Source organism: Xenopus tropicalis, chromosome 8 (assembly GCF_000004195.4).
Source record: "Xenopus tropicalis strain Nigerian chromosome 8, UCB_Xtro_10.0, whole genome shotgun sequence".
Classification (NCBI taxonomy): Eukaryota; Metazoa; Chordata; class Amphibia; order Anura; family Pipidae; genus Xenopus; species Xenopus tropicalis.
Genome location: NC_030684.2, coordinates 137531189 through 137550053, shown reverse-complemented (window position 1 = coordinate 137550053; position 18865 = coordinate 137531189). Strand labels below are relative to the sequence as shown.

At 46.8% G+C, this 18865-nt stretch overlaps 1 protein-coding gene across 2 annotated transcripts in view; it reads left to right on the top strand.

Moving 5' to 3' along the window:
* sema6c (semaphorin 6C) overlaps positions 1-18865 on the top strand; it is a 145641-nt gene that overhangs the window by 30124 nt on the left and 96652 nt on the right. For both annotated transcript variants that reach the window (XM_002937269.4, XM_004917580.3), the window contains exon 2: positions 8257-8320. The gene's annotated coding sequence lies outside the window, so the exon portion shown is untranslated. The remainder of the gene's footprint in view (positions 1-8256; positions 8321-18865) is intronic.

Below are 18865 nucleotides of genomic sequence, written 5' to 3'. Positions count from 1 at the left end.
GAAACCTGCCAAAAATATTGACTGGCGAGTAAAACAATTACGAGAAGAAAAAACAAAGAGCAGTTGGTCAGGAAACAGGAGAAGTTTGGGGGGGGGGCGGTAAGAAACCCGGAGAATTCATTTGGGCTTCTGAGCTCGCCGAGGTCGCGGGCGGTGAGGAATGAACTGCTCCCTCGCTAATGGCTTTATTTCATTCAATCCTCCTCAGCCTCTGAGATAGAAAACAATGGGAATAGGGACCAAGATCCTGGTACTGCCGGGCCAGCACTACATGGCACCCAGCCACCATATTGCCTTTATTGCCCCCCGAAGGGCAACTCGCTCATGGTGTGAGCTCCAGGCTAAATGGGAGACTAGTTAACGCTAGTTGAAAGGGGTTGTTTACCTTTAAATTAACCCTCCGTATGTTATAGTCAGTGATGTTCTGAATTTGCAATTGGTCTTCGTTTTTCTGTTTGTGGTCTTTGAATTACGTAGCTATTTGTTCAGCAGCTATTTGTTTCAACACCTGTCTGGTTGCTAGGGTCCAGATTACCCCTAGCAACCAGGAAGTGGTTTGAATGAGAAGCTGGAATATAAATAGGACAGGGGCCTAAATAGAAAGATAAGGCATAAAAAAAATAACATTGACATTGTAGCCTCGCGGTGCGACAGTTGTTCGGCTTCCAGGGTCAGTGACCCCATTTGAAAGTAGAGGCAGATAATTCCACAACTGTAAAAGATGAAGGCCAAATAGAAAACTGCCATTTTAAGTGCTAAGGGCCGCCCCCTGGGATCATAGGATTCACAGTGCACACAAACAAGCCAAGGCACACATACATGCTAGGCCCCATCAGCCAATGAATGGGCAGAGTTCTGCCTTTTGCTCCCACACTACTTCCTGTTACAGTTAGAGCTGCATCACTTCCTGTCAGCTGATCTCTGAGGGAGCACACAGCCCATCACAAAATGGCGGCTCAAGAGAAAAGAGGCAATATTACTAATATATACTGTATATTTCAGTTTGGTCAGATTCTATAATGGGCCATTTAATAGGATATAAACAATCTTTTGGTATATAAGTACTCATTCTGGGGGTCTAGTTTTCCCTCAATCCCCCCCATGCCCCCTGTAAACGATCCTCAAATTCAGCCAACATGAGCAAGTTAGGTTGAGTGAGCCCATTATGGCATGGAACTATTGGGTCGGGCTGGCCAATAAGTGCTACTGTTTCCTACACCTAGCTTCTATCAGTATGTGTATGCGCGAAACGCGTTTGGTATAACAAACTGCCATAGAGCCGAAGTCAGCATTCTTCTATGTGCAACTGCAGCCCTGCAGTTGTTGCTGAACTACAATCCCCAGCGTGCCGCTTACGGCTGAAGGCTCCCGCCGCCTCCTCCTCTATTAACTGCCGCCTTTGTACCGTCAGAAGTGGCAGACGCACACACACACACACCTAGTTCTGCCGCAGTAATGACTTCAAATCCCAAAGCAGAAGAATTTCTCTTTCTTGTTTTCTTTTGTGTGAGAGCCGCTCCTCGCCCATTGTGCTGCCTGGGCCTTATCTCCGGAGTACGGGGCCATGTTTGATGAGGAAGCCGGACAGGAACCCTGCAGCGCGCCGAGCGGAAACTCAGGACAATATTTCTCCGCTTCCAGAAAGGAAACCCTGCAGATTGCATTGTTACGGGGCAGGCGGGGATAACGCCGGGGTCTTGCCTGCCCTAGAGCATTCTGGGAGGAATGGCACACACCATTTTAAAAGCAAAGGGGGGGGCATGATTCATCTGAATCATATTTGTTAATGTAACTGAGCCATTAAATAGTGAGGAAAAACATCATTTTAGCCACAAGTTGATGTAAATAATATTTAACTGGATTCTATTGGTGCACTTACCAAGCAGGTGATTACCAGGGTCCAGGCAACTACCATACAAGTCAATGAAGGGGTAGTTTCCAATGTTTTGCCTCCCTCCCACCGAGCAGTAAACACTGGGTATCTCCGTTGCCATTGTCCTTAGATAGAATATTAATAGCACGTATATGAGTCGCTGCCCCTGCAGAGCTTACAATCTAGGCTCCCTGTCATATTCACAGTACTCTAGTGTTGGACTGGGCCCCCAGAGCAACTTAAGCTCCCCATACACGGGCCAATTGTAGCTGCCGATATGGGTCCCTTAGACAGATTCGGCAGCTTATCGGCCCGTGTATGGGCACTACCGACCGGCCTGCCCCACCGATATCTGGCCTGAAATCGACCAGATCTCGATCAGGCAGGTTAGAAAATCTAGTCGGATCGGGGGCCGCGTCGGCTCGTTGATGTGGTCCCCGAACCAACTTTGCCTATGTCCGTCGGACTTTCCTGATATCGCCCACCCGTAGGTGGGGGATATCGGGAGAAGATCCACTCGCTTGGCGACATCGTCAAGCGAGCAAGTCTGAAGGTGTATGGCCACCTTAAGGTTGACAATTTTTTCTGTCAATAATATTGGCCGAGTTAGGGGCGGGCCGTGGTGGCATTTTGGAGGTGGAGCTATGATGCAAGGGGGCATGGAAAATGGGTGGGGCTGGGCAGGGGAAAGGTGAATGGAGCTAGAAATAGGTGGGGTTATAGGTGGAGCAGAGGGTGGCCTATGGGGCCAAGGGAGGGATTTATAGGGAATTATAAATTTACCAGCAGGTACACAGTAATACCGATGCCGGCTCGGCCAACAGGCTAGGCCAGTCAAATACTGGCCAAGTGGGTACCCTAAGGGCAACTAAGAGAGCTAAGACATATATGGGGCCTTCTCTCACCACTATCAGATGTAATATAGGCCTATAATGGATATTGCCCTTGGCTTGGGCCCAAGATCCTCTGGTAGGTCAGTGTCCCTGTTGGCATGTCTGGCTTTCTACATGCGGCTTCATTACCCACGGCGCAGCTCTATGTTTCGTCGCCTTTGTTGCCGACAACGTGGGCCCCCGATCTGCATGCGCCGCACGCGCCAGATCTTTCCAAAGGGCGATCTTTTGTGAAATGCAAGCGACGTGGCATAAAGAGGCAGTAATACTTAGTGAGGCTGCTGATAATTGCCCCGCTCACGGCTCCGCTCCTCAGGTAAACAATCTCATCTTCCTGATTAACATACGTGGCGCGGCGGGAGATCCCAGGGAATTTCACGCTCCGACCCCTATTAACATGAATTTGTCATTTTTATTGTTAATATTTTAAGATGTTTTCTGCGTTTCGGTGCAGTGCGAGAGATTAGTTCTGCTTGCCTGGTAAAAATGCCTTCTCTTTTCTGCCTATTTAGCTGCTGGGAGTGGGCGCCATATTGGCTCCCATAGAACACCCCTTCATTTATGTCATATATATAAATACATACATATATAACGGAATATATATTACGTCTAATTATCCCAAAACTATCGTTCAAACATAACAGAACCGCTATGACCCCCCCCCCAGCTATAATGAACTCCTCACAAACCCCAATGCCGGGGTCGACCTTCTGCGCCGCCGCCGTACGCCCCACGGCAAGACAATGTGGGGAATGCTGAGCAGACGCGAATGTAAATGTGCATTCCGCAGTAATATCCGAGTCATTAGATGAGATGTAGGAAATGACTGTAAACATAGAAAATAATTAGTAATAATTTTAACGGTTCAATCGCATTGTGCAAGAGATGGAGAAATAATGATGTGCGCGCTGGTATATTAGGGAAAGGGGGGGGTGAGGAGGGAATGAATGCGGTAATGGATTGTGGGGGTAGAAAAATTTTGAATCAAATTATGGCCGGAAACCTTCAATAAAAAGGTTACAAATATGGCCTTTATTGTCTCCTGTGTTGTCTCCAAACTGGAGTTTCAGGAAATTCCAACCTAATTGGTTTTCAAGCTGGGCACCTTCAGCAACTACTATGGGCGCTGAGTGGGCCCCATTATCATTAACCTTCAGGTTGGGCACCTCCAGTGACTACTATGGGCTCTGAGTGGGACCAGTTATCGTTATCCTTCAGGGTGGGCACCTTCAGTGACTACTGTGGGATCTGAGTGGGTCCTGTTATCATTAACCTTCAGGGTGGGTGCCTTCAGTGACAACTATGGGATCTGAGTGGGTCCCGTTATCATTAACCTTTAGGGTGGGTACCTTCAGGGACTACTGTGGGATCTGAGTAAGTCCCCTTATCATTAATCTTTAGGGTGTGTGCCTTCAGGGACTACTGTGGGATCTGAGTAAGTCCCCTTATCATTAATCTTTAGGGTGGGTGCCTTCAGGGACTACTATGGGATCTGAGTGGGTCCCGTTAGCATTAACCTTCAGGGTGGGCACCTTCAGGGACTACTGTGGGATCTGAGTAAGTCCCCTTATCATTAATCTTTAGGGTGGGTGCCTTCAGGGACTACTATGGGATCTGAGTGGGTCCCATTATCATTAACCTTCAGGGTGGGTGCCTTCAGAGACTACTATGGGATCTGAGTGGGTCCCATTATCATTAACCTTCAGGGTGGGTGCCTTCAGAGACTACTATGGGATCTGAGTGGGTCCCATTATCATTAACCTTCAGGGTGGGCACCTCCAGTGACTACTATGGGATCTGAGTAGGTCTCATTATTATTAACCTTCAGGGTGGGTGCCTTCAGAGACTACTATGGGATCTGAGTGGGTCCCATTATCATTAACCTTCAGGGTGGGTGCCTTCAGAGACTACTATGGGATCTGAGTGGGTCCCATTATCATTAACCTTCAGGGTGGGCACCTCCAGTGACTACTATGGGATCTGAGTGGGTCCTGTTATCATTAACCTTCACGGTGGGCACCTTCAGTGACAACTATGGGATCTGAGTAGGTCTCATTATTATTAACCTTCAAGGTGGGCACCTTCAGGGACTACTATGGGATCTGAGTAGGTCTCATTATTATTAACCTTCAGGGTGGGCACCTTCAGGGACTACTATGGTCCCTGAGTGAATCCCGTTATCATTAACCCATCAGGGTGAGCACGTTCAGGGACTATTATGGGTTTTGAGTGGGTCCTGTTATTATTAACCTTCAGGGACTACTGTGGGATTGGAGTAAGTTCCCTTATCATTAATCTTCAGGATGGGTGCCTTCAGGGACTACTAAGGGCTCTGAGTGGGTCCTGTTATCATTAACCCATCAGGGTGGGCACCTTCAGCATCTACTAAGGGCTCTGAGTGGGTCCTGTTATCATTAACCCATCAGGGTGGGCACCTTCAGCATCTACTAAGGGCTCTGAGTTGGTTCTGTTATCATTAACCTTCAGGGTGGGCACCTTCAGGGACTATTATGGTCTCTGAGTGGGTCCCGTTCCTATAAGTGCAGCTGGGTGCTATCGTTACACAGTAGTGGGAATGTCACACCAGGGGCCACACATCAGTGTTTCATGATAATCAGGTTACATTGACTGTCCTCCCTGGGCCCCTCCCAGCTCAGAACCTTTATCTTAGAGAAGTGGTGGGTTTCCTGTGTCTGTACCACGGTGACAGCATGGAGTATCTGGAAGCCAAAACCTTGGGTTTCTCAAATTAAAACGAATTAACGAGGTACCTTACATGATAGAATCCCTTTGGGAGTCATTAGGATCAATAGGGGGGGCAACAAGCCACGACTGCCCTTCTAAGGGGCTTCTGTAGCATCATTAGAGCAGCAGGACGAGACCATGGAGCTCATAAGATCTGACACAGAATGATATTCACTCAATGGATGGGGAGAGACACCCAGTGTATAAAAGCCGGAGCTGTTAATTAAAGGGGAACTGTACCACGTTTATAATTAGGCGCTATCTGTGCGAGAGCAGCTCGTTATGTGCCCAGAACATTCCTTCTCGGCAGACGAGGCAACGGAATAAGCGAGTGGCGCTCGGGTCTGTCTCCGGAACTCTCAGCGAGTCAGGCTGTTGCTCGGAGGGATCGTCTGCTTAATAAATAATCATTATTTCCACCAACCGCCGCCGTCTCCCTCACTTCTCAAAACTGAAAGAGTCTCCCCATAAAAAAAGGGATTTGTTCCCGCCAGCGACTGCCTATAAATGAGAGCGATTGCTCGCCGCCGAGCGTATTTCATCCGGCAACGTTCCAATGCTGAGGTTTAAGTAAATAAACACAACTCATCTGCCAGGGGCATCACCATTACACTAACCAGTGCCGCCTTCTTCCTGCCGCCCAATAGATTGCAAGCTCTTATGAACACAGCCCTCTACATATTTTTTTCTGTTTTTATCCTCCGTCTGTTGTTAGTAAAAGGGGAAAATGTGCAATCTAATGTAGCGTATTTACCCAAAGTGCTACAGTCTCTTTCTGTTTGCGTGAGAGGAAGTGTGCACTTCCTGGTAGTCATGTGACCTTCTGTACTTCCTTTCCAGCAGGCAAACAGCAGCCGTTTCTTGGTTTATGGCAAGGATTTTTTAGTGATCTTTTACTATGACCCCAGACACTATGGTTGCTACCCAGTCAGTAATATCCAACAAATTACCAGCTAGGGACGGTGCCCCTCCTCTTTCTTCCCCCCAAGATACTCATTTACTAGTGATCAGATCTGCTCTGCCAACCAACACCTGTTCTTCCTCCCCGAATCCACCCATACCCCACACCTTCCTCCCCGGATCCACCCATACCCCACACCTTCCTCCCCGGATCCACCCATACCCCACACCTTCCTCCCCGGATCCACCCATACCCCACACCTTCCTCCCCGGATCCACCCATACCCCACACCTTCCTCCCTGGATCCACCCATACCCCACACCTTCCTCCCCGGATCCACCCAGACCCCACACCTTCCTCCCCGGATCCACCCATACCCCACACCTTCCTCCCCGGATCCACCCATACCCCACACCTTCCTCCCCGGATCCACCCATACCCCACACCTTCCTCCCTGGATCCACCCATACCCCACACCTTCCTCCCCGGATCCACCCATACCCCACACCTTCCTCCCCGGATCCACCCATACCCCACACCTTCCTCCCCGGATCCACCCATACCCCACACCTTCCTCCCCGGATCCACCCATACCCCACACCTTCCTCCCCGGATCCACCCATACCCCACACCTTCCTCCCCGGATCCACCCATACCCCACACCTTCCTCCCCAGATCCACCCATACCCCACACCTTCCCCCCGGATCCACCCATACTCTACGCCCTGGGTTGCCACTATTGTTGCATGTAAACTCTGGGCAGGGAGGTGGAGCATAAAGTCATTTGGTGGATCACTGACATCACGGGGCGGGGCTATGATGCGGTGGTTGACAGTTGGCCAATCTCCATGTCACTTCCAAATTGGGAAAACCGGGCAGGAAGTTTTTCATCTGGACTGTCTGGGTCAAAACTGGGGACATGAAAACCCTACCCACAGCTGACCCATCCATACTCACCCTTTTGAGGTCATTGCCCTGTGCCGCCCTTTACCCATCTGTCATGAATACAGCACTCTTAAAGGTAGAAAGTGCTGTATTCATAAGGCAAACAATAGTCCCTCTGCTTCATTTTGGGCCATGCACTGGGCCATGACCCCTTCTCCTTCTACCGGTCTTATAATATCGATAATACATTGATAATTAGACTCGTTCCTCTTGGACTTTTCATCATGGAACCCAGAAGAATAGAAATATGGTTGGATAAAAGGGACTTCTGCTTAGGTCTCTGTTCAACCGGCACAGCAAGTGGCTTTCTGAAACCAAATACAGATGGAGGTTCCCTCTGGTGTTTACTAAGCAGCGGCTGAGTAATCTACTAACCGCAGTGGGTGACTCTGTGGTCTCCTTGGCATTTGTTGGGGGTGCTCATATTACAGGCAGTTGTCCTTTTGTGCCAATAATTGCCACCAAGTTCTGGCTTTGTGTTAGGTTGCCCTTTGTTACTCAGGGACGGATAGAGAGAGTTTACAAAGTCTATAAATTACAGTTATTACCATGTTGCTTATTACGGTACTACCTACTAGCACTGTAAGGTGGGGCACTGTTCTAGATATTGGTCACTATTTCTGTGCGGTGTCTATTCCCACCATGTTTTCACATATCTCTAATGTATTTATGAGCGGTCTGATAAAATTGATGGGTGACAACTGGGTTCATGAGCCCAAAAGTCTAAATAATATTGATATGATGACATTTTGTATGAGTCTAGGTTGCCCCCTTTGACATGGAAACAGGTGCAGAACCTCAAGAGATGTTGTGCGTTGTGGTCTTTTAGAAGCAACTTGGATTTTGCAGGTTCCCTAGAAGCCAAAGCAATAATGTCCTTTTATTCTCTTCTCTTCTAGAGCCCCTGGAATAGCCTTGAGAGCCCACTGGATTGCAAGTGAAGCCGGTGAAGAAAGGACCAAGGTAAGACCACTGATTTCATTCTAAACATGATTCCGCCCTGACACACACAATGGAGGCTGATGCGCTGGTGTGTTCCGTTGTTGTTGTTCTCCTCTGATCTCAGGCTGCTAATAATGAGAGTAGGCACTTTAGCTTTACAAGCCTTTGATGAGCAATCAAGCGTAGATTCATGGAACAAAACAATTCTCTTGGTTAGTCTGCCGAGTCTTCTCTCATCTAGCGAGCACAGTAATGAACGCAGAGCTTCTGGGTGTGTGCAGAGCAGCAGAGATCCAATCATAGACATTGTGAGCTCATTTGGTTTGGAGTGTTTGAGGGACAGGTGGTTGAAGGATCCAAAATGTACGTTGTGGGACAAACCCCCAACTTCTTGGCTTGAGAATGTCTCAGCATTTAAGCTAATGTGGGGGTTTAACTGGAGGGTTGAGGGTAAATTTTAGTTGCTGTTGATTGAAAATTGCTTTCCATTTTTAACACAAACCCCCATCTTCTCTGCAACCATATCCTTCAGCCCCTGAAGGTGGTTGTGTGAACCTATGGGACCCACTTGGGTCTTGAGTACAACCCTTTCCACTTTGCTTATTTTTCTAACCTCAGTATGTCTGAAATATTGTACAATATATACAGCATTGTGTGTTCTAATGTATTGGCCTTGAGTAGAAGCCATAAATGTACAGTCAATGTTGCTGAGATAAGTTGTGGGTGCAGAGAGAAGTCCAAACTGTCTCTCTAGGTGTTGGCTGAAGCTTATCTCCCAGAATCCTCCGGCACAGTCCAAACCAATGGCTGTAGCTTGGAGACAATGATCTAGTGACTTCCAGCAACAAGTCAATGATCTTGTAGTAGCCAAAGTTTGATCGTTATCCAGTTATAGCCAAAGTTTGAAGACCATTGGTTTGGTAACTGGCACCCAAAGGTCGAAGGCCAATTTGCCCCCATCTATAGCAAAAGTTTAAAGATCATTAGCTCGGTTACTGGCACCCAAATATTGAACATAACTGGCTCTCAGCTGTAGCCAAAGTTTGAAGATCATTGGCTTTGTTACTGGTGCCCAAAGGTTGATGGTCAATTTGATCCCAACTATAGCCAAAGTTTGAAGATCATTGACTTGGTTACTGGCACCCAAAGGTTAAAGATACCTGGCTCCCAGCTATAGCCAAAGTTTGAAGACCATTGGTTTAGTTACTGGTGCCCAAAGGTGGCCAATTTGGTGGCCAATTTGCTCCCAACTATAGCCAAAGTATGAAGGTCATTGGCTTGGTTACTGGCACCCAAAGGTTAAAGATAACTGGCTCCCAGCTATAGCCAAAGTTTGAAGACCATTGGTTTAGTTACTGGTGGCCAATTTGGTGGGCAATTTGCTCCCAACTATAGCCAAAGTTTGAAGATCATTGGCTTGGTTACTGGCACCCAAAGGTTGATGGTCAATTTCTCACAGCTGTAGCCAAAGTTTGAAGACCACTGGCTTGGCTACTGGCACCCAAAGGTTGATGGTCAATTTCTCACAGCTGTAGCCAAAGTTTGAAGACCACTGGCTTAGTTACTGGCACCCAAAGGTTAAAGATAACTTGCTCCCAGCTGTAGCCAAAGTTTGAAGACCATTGGTTTAGTTACTGGCGCCCAAAGCTTGGTGGCCAATTTGCTCCCAACTATAGCCAAAGTTTGAAGATCTTTAGCTTGGTTACTGGCACCCAAAGGTTGATGGTCAATTTCTCACAGCTGTAGCCAAAGTTTGAAGACCACTGGCTTGGCTACTGGCACCCAAAGGTTGATGGTCAATTTCTCACAGCTGTAGCCAAAGTTTGAAGACCACTGGCTTAGTTACTGGCACCCAAAGGTTAAAGATAACTTGCTCCCAGCTGTAGCCAAAGTTTGAAGACCATTGGTTTAGTTACTGGCGCCCAAAGCTTGGTGGCCAATTTGCTCCCAACTATAGCCAAAGTTTGAAGATCTTTAGCTTGGTTACTGGCGCCCAAAGGTTGAAGGCCAATTTGCTCCCAACTATAGCCAAAGTTTGAAGACCATTGGCTTGGTTACTGGCACCCAAAGTTTGATGGTCAATTGCTCACAGCTGTAGCCAAAGTTTGAGGCTTGGTTACTGGCACCCAAAGGTTAAAGATAACTGGCTCCCAGCTGTGGTCAAAGTTTGAAGACCATTGGTTTAGTTACCGGCACCCAAAGGCTGAAGGCCAATTGCTCCCAGCCATAGCTTAAAGATCATTGGTTGGTTACTGTCACCCAAAGGCTGAAGGCCAATTGCTCCCAGCCATAGCTTAAAGATCATTGGATTGGTTGGTAACTGGCACCCAAAGGCTGAAGGCCAATTGCTCCCAGCCATAGCTTAAAGATCATTGGATTGGTTGGTAACTGGCACCCAAAGGCTGAAGGCCAATTGCTCCCAGCTATAGCTTAAAGATCATTGGCTGGCTACAGTGTTGTCGGCATTCAGTGGCGGTATACACGGCTCATATAATCTCACTATTTACATCACTGCAGGATTCGAATCCCTTAATAGGATTAATTAGTAAAATGATTAGAAACCTTAAACAAGGCAAAGGAAAGCGTTACATGGCAGTTTTAACACAATGTAATTTTAGGATATATTTAGGGCCAGTAAAACTGCCAGCGACTAATTACAAGTGCATAAAAGTGAAATAGAAATGGAATATTTTACAAGGGGATTATAGTTTCCCTTTAAAAAAAAAAAAAAAAAAAAAAAAGGGCTAGAAGTTTATCCGGCTTTATCCTAGCGCCATTCTATCCGAGTGAATGTTACACGTAGGGGTAAAGTAGAAGGAATATGTGTTTATACTGAGCCGGGGGTAATACAATATAATCCATAGGGCAATTTCCCCCCCCCCCCCCATTCTACATTCAGTAGCTGCAACCAACATGATGGGGTTAATTAGTTGCAATTGGTCAGTTCAACCCTAAAACAAGGGACCTGCGGGGGGGCCAAGGAACACAGGTCTGACCCCTTCAACCCTTCTATTGGCCGCTGAGTGATCCCGTTCTTATTGGCTGGGCATATGATGAATTAATCCCTTGTTAATCCCGCTGAGTGTAAAGGATTTTGTTTCCACGAGGTGGAGGGGGGGGGGCGCAGAAGTAGTGGGGGGGGCCCCCCAGCCTAAGCATAAGGTGATAAGAGGCTTCCCAAGTGCCAGGGCGGCGGTGCTAATCTCCCAATGCTTGCTGGGAAACGCTGACCGCTTCTCTTTATTAAAGGGACACCATCATAATTTGTTTGTGTAAAGACAATAGGGAAAATGGACTCTTCTCTCTTAAAGCGACACTGACGTATTTTCATAAGCGGTCAGGATGTTATCTCTGGGACCTGGTTTCCTGGGCATTGTATTGTTCAGTTTTGACAATGCCGCTGCCTGAAATTCCTGGACTGGGTCACTAAGGAGCGCTAAGGAATGTGGGTTTGTGTATAGGAGCCTGTAAGCTTCCTGTGATTCATAGTGAGTCAGGGCAGGCACTTAAGGGCAGCTGTACCGCCGGTTATTCTAGCTATCTGTATAACAGAGCATTCTGTCACAGTGGCACAGATCCTATCTGATCCCCCCATTGTAAGCAGCAGTCCTGCCCTGCTTTATGGCTGAGATTCTAGCTATCTGTATAACAGAGCATTCTGTCACAGTGGCACAGATCCTATCTGATCCCCCCATTGTAAGCAGCAGTCCTGCCCTGCTTTATGGCTGAGATTCTAGCTATCTGTATAACAGAGCATTCTGTCACAGTGGCACAGATCCTATCCCCCCCCCCCCCATTGTAAGCAGCAGTCCTGCCCTGCTTTATGGCTGAGATTCTAGCTATCTATATAACAGAGCATTCTGTCACAGTGGCACAGATCCTATCTGATCCCCCCATTGTAAGCAGCAGTCCTGCCCTGCTTTATGGCTGAGATTCTAGCTATCTGTATAACAGAGCATTCTGTCACAGTGGCACAGATCCTATCTGATCCCCCCCATTGTAAGCAGCAGTCCTGCCCTGCTTTATGGCTGAGATTCTAGCTATCTGTATAACAGAGCATTCTGTCACAGTGGCACAGATCCTATCTGATCCCCCCATTGTAAGCAGCAGTCCTGCCCTGCTTTATGGCTGAGATTCTAGCTATCTGTATAACAGAGCATTCTGTCACAGTGGCACAGATCCTATATGACCCCCCCCCCCCCCCCCATTGTAAGCAGCAGTCCTGCCCTGCTTTATGGCTGAGATTCTAGCTATCTGTATAACAGAGCATTCTGTCACAGTGGCACAGATCCTATCTGATCCCCCCCATTGTAAGCAGCAGTCCTGCCCTGCTTTATGGCTGAGATTCTAGCTATCTGTATAACAGAGCATTCTGTCACAGTGGCACAGATCCTATCTGACCCCCCCATTGTAAGCAGCAGTCCTGCCCTGCTTTATGGCTGAGATTCTAGCTATCTGTATAACAGAGCATTCTGTCACAGTGGCACAGATCCTATCTGATCCCCCCATTGTAAGCAGCAGTCCTGCCCTGCTTTATGGCTGAGATTCTAGCTATCTGTATAACAGAGCATTCTGTCACAGTGGCACAGATCCTATATGACCCCCCCCCCCCCATTGTAAGCAGCAGTCCTGCCCTGCTTTATGGCTGAGATTCTAGCTATCTGTATAACAGAGCATTCTGTCACAGTGGCACAGATCCTATCTGATCCCCCCCATTGTAAGCAGCAGTCCTGCCCTGCTTTATGGCTGAGATTCTAGCTATCTGTATAACAGAGCATTCTGTCACAGTGGCACAGATCCTATCTGATCCCCCCCATTGTAAGCAGCAGTCCTGCCCTGCTTTATGGCTGAGATTCTAGCTATCTGTATAACAGAGCATTCTGTCACAGTGGCACAGATCCTATCTGACCCCCCCATTGTAAGCAGCAGTCCTGCCCTGCTTTATGGCTGAGATTCTAGCTATCTGTATAACAGAGCATTCTGTCACAGTGGCACAGATCCTATCCCCCCCCCATTGTAAGCAGCAGTCCTGCCCTGCTTTATGGCTGAGATTCTAGCTATCTGTATAACAGAGCATTCTGTCACAGTGGCACAGATCCTATCTGATCCCCCCATTGTAAGCAGCAGTCCTGCCCTGCTTTATGGCTGAGATTCTAGCTATCTGTATAACAGAGCATTCTGTCACAGTGGCACAGATCCTATCTGATCCCCCCATTGTAAGCAGCAGTCCTGCCCTGCTTTATGGCTGTGCAGATTTATAAAGAGATAAAATTAAATCATTTTACACGCCATGTACTGAAATAGACAGAGCACGGTTTTGCCGCTTGGTATTTCTTTGAATGCTGGGATTTAGCACTTTCCCACCCCTGGCACCTGCATTTGTCACTTCTTCCCATTACAAAAAAACAACTTTTTTTCCCTGTAACATCTGCTTCTGTTTCTCTCTTTCCCTGAGTGTTTTGATGTGAATGTTCTGAGCAAGGGAATGGGGAGTATATGGAAATGCCGGAGAGGTGCGGCTGGAACAAAACAAATGCCAGACATTAGCCGACAGGGCACCCAAAAAGGCACCTCGGCACCCAGTACAGTTTCTTTATACTGTGACTATTTTATTATTTCCTTGGGAGCTGTCTCCCATGTTCATCCCTCGCCCAGATTGAAATGTAGAATATCTGAGTTCAGGGTGCCCCTTTTTTCGGGGACGGCTCAGTTCATTATCAGTGCAGCGTAACTGTAACCTGTCAGTGCAGCAGCGCCGAATCCCTGGCAGCGCGGCGGCGTTGGCAGCTGTGGGGAGACAGGCTGCAAACTATGAGGAGGTGATAAAAGTGCAGTCCAGACACAACTGTCTAATTCTGTCCTTGTCTGAGCCTCACGGGTGCCAGATGGAAAATAAGGCAAGACATCCCTGTGATAAGCAGGAGATTATATCCCTGGCAGGGCCGGGGCGACTTTCACTTTCCCACGATACCCTCCTTTACCCAAACACTGGCAGAGTGAAGGCCGTTCCAAGGTTAAAAGCTGGATTATATTGCTTTTGTGCCATTCAGGGTGCCATAGGGTGCCTCGGTAGAATAAGGGCTCCGGCACTTGCCCCCGGGGGTTTAGTAAATGAGGCCCTTTATGTTCGTGCCGTGATCACGACTTCGGTGACAGCAGCAAAATATTATGTTCGGAGCCCTTTCAGCGAGAATTATCTGCGCCGCTGACATTTCCCTTTGTCTGCCTGTCTTTCTGCCTATATAAAGGCTTAATTAAAAGCTGTATTTCAGATGTTCTAAAAAAAAACCATCAGGTTTTAAAACTAATCTGTAACGGGAAGCTAAAAATATTATATCCATTTAGTGCGCGGCGAACGGATTCCTGTTCAGCTGCCAGGCCGGATGGTCCAGTAGCCGGAGCTAAACTACAGTTCCCAGGATCCTCCGTTCTCAAGGTTGTCCAAAAACATACAGGCAGGTTAATTGGCTCCTGATAAAACTGACCCTGGTGGAAATGAATGTGATAGGGACCTTAGATTGTAAGCTCACTGGGGCAGGGACTGATGGGAATGTGATAGGGACCTTAGATTGTAAGCTCACTGGGACAGGGGCTGATGGGAATGTGATAGGGACCTTAGATTGTAAGCTCACTGGGGCAGGGACTGATGGGAATGGGATAGGGACCTTAGATTGTAAGCTCACTGGGGCAGGGACTGATGGGAATGTGATAGGGACCTTAGATTGTAAGCTCACTGGGGCAGGGACTGATGGGAATGTGATAGGGACCTTAGATTGTAAGCTCACTGGGGCAGGGGCTGATGGGAATGTGATAGGGACCTTAGATTGTAAGCTCACTGGGGCAGGGACTGATGGGAATGGGATAGGGACCTTAGATTGTAAGCTCCACTGGGGCAGGGACTGATGGGAAAATGATAGGGACCTTAGATTGTAAGCTCCACTGGGGCAGGGACTGATGGGAATGTGATAGGGACCTTAGATTGTAAGCTCACTGGGGCAGGGACTGATGGGAATGGGATAGGGACCTTAGATTGTAAGCTCACTGGGGCAGGGACTGATGGGAATGGGATAGGGACCTTAGATTGTAAGCTCACTGGGGCAGGGGCTGATGGGAATGTGATAGGGACCTTAGATTGTAAGCTCACTGGGGCAGGGGCTGATGGGAATGGGATAGGGACCTTAGATTGTAAGCTCACTGGGGCAGGGACTGATGGAAATGTGATAGGGTGCTAGATTGTTATATACTATATATACCCTCCCCAGCTGGGGTTCCTTGCGGCTCGGCTGGCACAGAGAGACTGGCACATATAAAAGAGTGTGAGATGCAAGGACTGCGCTGATTTGAAGGGATCTGTAGGGTGGGGAGAGCAGGGGGACGTATGGGTGCTGAAAGAGGTGCCGCTCAACACGTTAAACTGCGAGGCAGGAATCAGAAGGCAGAGAACAGGTAGCGGGAAGAATCCGATAAAGGCGCTCGTCACATTTAATGAGGGCTTTTTATAGCCTGGATATGAAGAGAGAGGGGGAGTGAGCAAGCCCCCCGTGTTAAGATAAGCGTCTCCTGTAGCTCCTGTTAGCAGAGCAGTCTCGCTCAGCAGTCTATATCCCTGTGAGTGACAGCTCTGCATACGTGTAGTCCATGTGCTCTCATGCCGAGCTGGCAGGTACATGGCAGGGCATCACGGAAACAACATGCTATGACTTTGCCTTAGGCCAATAACAAACACTTTTATCCCAGGGCCCCTTTTTCAACATGTTGCCAATGTGTTTTAAAGGGCACGTCGACCCCAACAATAAGTTTTTGCCTAATAATAATAATATATAATAATAATGTTACATTTTAAACAAAGTTGCAAAGGTCGGTCTCCCCCAGCGAGTCGGGTCTGTCAGGCTGCTGTCTTGCGACAGAGAAAGAGAATAGAAAAGGACAAACACCGCTTCTAATAGCAATTATATGTACAAATAACTTGTGTTTTCTGTTATTAGGCAAAACATTATATTCTGGGTTCACTTGTCCTGATACCTGCACTGCATTGTGGGTAGTCATGTGCCCAGTGTTCCGCTTAGGATCTAGTCAGGTATCGCTGCCACTGGAATTGGAATTGATTGACATGTGCAGTGCATTCTGGGTACCAGCAATGCATTGTTGGTAGTTACATGCTATGTTAGCATTTCTAGTACCTGCAATGCATTGTGGGTACTCACGCTTCCAACGTTCTGCTTAGGGACCGGTGAGGTGTTATCACCATTACTGGTACCTGCAGTGCCTTGTGGGTAAAAGCAATGCATTGTGGGTGCACGTGTGTGCTAAAGATCCACTCAGGCTTTATTGTCATTGCTGGTACCTGTGTGACACATTCTGGCTACAAGCAATGCATTCTGGGTAAAAGCAATGCATTCTGGGAAAAAGCAATGCATTCTGGGTAAAAGCAATGCAATGTGGATGCTTACTAACATCTAATGTTCCACTTAGATTCCAGTCAGTTGTTATCACCATTACTGTATCTGCAATGCCTTGTGGGTAAAAGCAATGCATTGTGGGTGCTCGTGTGTGCTAAAGATCCACTCAGGCTTTATTGTCATTGCTGGTACCTGTGTGACACATTCTGGCTACAAGCAATGCATTGTGGGTAAAAGCAATGCAATGTGGATGCTCATAGGTCTAATTTTCCACTTAGATTCCAGTCAGTTGTTATCACCATTACTATATCTGCAATGCCTTGTGGGTAAAAGCAATGTAGTGTGGATGCTCATATGTCTGACGTTCCACCATTACTGGAACCTGTAGTGCCTTATGGGTAAAAGCAGTGCATTATGGGGGCTCACACTTCCAATGTTCTGCTTAGATTCCAGTCAGTTGTTATCACCATTACTGGTATCTGCAATGCCTTGTGGGTAAAAGCAATGCATTATGGGTGCCCATTTATATTCCAGTCAGGGGTTATCACCATTACTTGAACCTGCAATGTCTTATGGGTAGAAGCATTGCATTATGGGGGCTCACACTCCCAATGTTCTGCTTCGATTGCAGTCAGTTGTTATCACCATTACTGGTATCTGCAATGTCTTGTGGGTAAAAGCAGTGCATTATGGGGGCTCACACTCCCAATGTTCTGCTTCGATTGCAGTCAGTTGTTATCACCATTACTGGTATCTGCAATGTCTTGTGGGTAAAAGCAGTGCATTATGGGGGCTCACACGTCCAATGTTCTGCTTCGATTGCAGTCAGTTGTTATCACCATTACTGGTATCTGCAATGCCTTGTGGGTAAAAGCAATGCATTGTGGGTGCCCGTTTACATGCCAGTCAGGGGTTATCACCATTACCGATACATAAAATGCCTTGTGGGCAAAAGCTGTACGTTGTGGGTGCCCGAACATCCAATGTTCATCTCGTAATCCAGTCAGGGGTTATCACCATTACCCATACATGATATGCCTTGTGGGGAAAAGCAATGCATTGTGGGTACTCAAGTTGTTATATATTACATATAATATATATATAGTTCCTTTACTGTGATATAGGTGCCATATTGATGCCCTCAAAGCACCATTCACCAAGTAAGGGGTGTGCATGTAGGCACCTATGGGCCATCCATTATGGCCCACATTCGCATTATATAGGCATTATGGTTGAACTTGATGGACATATGTCTTTTTTCAACCTAACTTACTATGTTTGTACCCCGTACCGGTGGCATAATGGTTCCCCCAGTCTGTAACCCCCTAGTGTTTGAGCAAGAGCTGGAAACCAATTATAAAAATAGGCAGGCACTCCGGATTGTTTGTTGAGAAAAAGTGCAAAATAGTAGAAAATTGCAGCCAGTAGAAGGTAATTAATTAAAAAATATAAATTTTATTCTATCCATATGTAAAAGCAGATAGCCTTACGCGTTTCATACCTTAGGGTACTTAGTCATAGGCTGAATACATTGAACACAATACAGAATATTTAAAGACAAATTTGACCAATGAAATAGACTTTGCAATTAACCAATCAGACCCAAGGGTCATGTGGCTAGGGAAAGTAGATAAAAAGTCATAAATTTACATAGGGATATATTAAGCGTTATATACATTGAATTGGTGTGTAACCATAAAAAGGCTAGATTTAAGTACTTATACATAACAGGTAACATCATAGTCATAGTTAAGTCCATGTGGTTGTCGAGTTTTTAGGAAAAAAATCCACTTAGTTTCTTTTCTAATTAGAACCAAAGAGATATCGCCCCCTCTAGGGCTAGGGATAGCACGATCTATCCCTATAACCTGTAAAAAAGACAAGGATCTATTGGAGCATTCAGAGAAATGTTTTGCAACAGTGGTGTGACTGTTGACATTAGTAATGTTCAATACATGTTCCCTTATTCTTTCTTTTAACTTTCTACATGTCTGACCTACATATTGTTTCATGCACTTAGTGCAAGTAAGGAGATATATAACATTTTTAGTATTGCAATTGATAAAGTGTTTTATCTGATATTTTTTCATAGTCATAGAAGAGATAAACGAATCCGTTTTTTGTATATAATTACAAGTGATACATTGACTGGATCCACACTTATAGC